A 1,829-nucleotide genomic window follows, 5' to 3' on the forward strand; every position below is an offset into this window, starting at 1 on the left:
GACCACAATCTCAACATATGGGGCTGGATGTACAGTGGGAAGACGTATGGCCAAACTTCCAACACTTAAATCACCATATCGGGGCCTTGACGTAACAGCAGTAGACCATCACCTTCACTTTCTTGGGTAATGTGTCACCCTCGAAGGCCAAGATGGAGGCACCGTTGGCAACCTCATTATCCCTTGGACCCCAGTAGACACGCCAGACGAAAAGGACACCTCGTTGCTGTAAGATGGCATGCAGCTCATCATCAGACTGTAAAAGAAGATCCCTGTAGAAGGTAATACCCTGGACCACATTTAAGCTCTTTTGAGGATTGACAGTAACAAAAACATTCCGCAGCTTGTCACAAGCAAATAATGCCCATTACTTGGCAGAGGATGTTGTTTTGATCAAGACTGACCCTGACTGCACTTTGAACAGGCCCTCCACCTCCTCAAACTGGTCCTCTAAATGCTCTTCAAAGAACTGAGGCTTCACGGGCACAAAGAATTCCCCATCAGCTCACGTACATACTAGGTGCCAGGGAGAATGAGTTTCACTGCAAACCTTAGCCTGGTGTTCATCTGATGGTTTGGAAAGAGAGGGGAACGATTTGGGGTCTTACTTCTACGCACTGAATTGAGCCTGTGAACCTTTAGAGACTGCTGGTGTTTGACCACCAGCAAGAGATGATGTACTACGCTTCATTGCGTGTCATCCACCCTGACGCCACCCGCTCTGACCAGGGGCCCCCTCCACAGGGCCACCCAGCTGCAGCAAAGGCCACCTGGCCAGATGACCTTTGCTGGGAGTCCCAATGCCCCAGTGGGATGGGCATCTACCTATTGGCATACGTGGGGAGTTAATGGCACAGGCATCAGCAGAACGATCCCTATGTGGTCAGGGGGCTATAACCAACAGGGCACATGTTGGACCCACCACAACAAACTGGCTACCATTGTGGATATGAGGTGCAATGAAGTCCATGGTCTTCGTCGGCGCAGAAAACGACACTGCATAGTGCGTGGTGGAAAATGCACCCAGGAAGGTGTTGTCGCCGTATAGATAAAGAATGAGTGGGACTGCAATGCAACGACGAGAAAGTGGGCTAAAGACCTCAATGCCTGATGGACATGATGAACCATGTAAGGCTCTTTTCCCCAATTGTTTCACTCTTCGGGAAAATTTTGAAGAATGGACAAAACCTACATGGGACCATCACATATAGGTTGAAACGTATGAGACTCCGTTTAGTCGCCTCTTACAACAAGCAGGAATACTTCAGGCCTATTCTTACACCTGGATCTGCAAGGGGGGAGGGGGGAGGGACAAGGTGAGATGAACACATGTAGGGAAACACGAACACAAAGACAAACAAATGGAAAGAAAGGGTTACAAAGTTAAAACAGGGGGGTGGGGAGGATGGAGCGAGGCCTCAGTGGGAAGGCCAAATGCGCACCGTCAGAGGGTATAATAAAGAACCCCTTCACAAATAAAATTTGAATCTAAATCTGCTCTTGAGGCATTGACACGCAACACCAAAGTTACAGTGCTGCAGCTAAAGTTTGGAAGTCCAGCAAGATGCAGAGGACAGTGAGAAGGGAGCCACAACGACACTGACGTGCGTCCTTGGAGGTATGTTTGCCAGCTCTGCATTGGCCATACATGGCTAAGTACAACATATTCCCTGCAAGTGGCTCTCATAGATGACCCCCCACACACTCAATGTCTCCTTGATAGCATGGAGTTTATTCAGTGTATTCAGGGTGCGCCATTTAGTATCCCAGACCTCAAAAACTTTGCTATGGAAGACCGCTCACAAATCGATCTCCTATTGGCCAATCTC

Source organism: Schistocerca serialis, chromosome 10, assembly GCF_023864345.2.
Source record: "Schistocerca serialis cubense isolate TAMUIC-IGC-003099 chromosome 10, iqSchSeri2.2, whole genome shotgun sequence".
NCBI lineage: Eukaryota > Metazoa > Arthropoda > Insecta > Orthoptera > Acrididae > Schistocerca > Schistocerca serialis.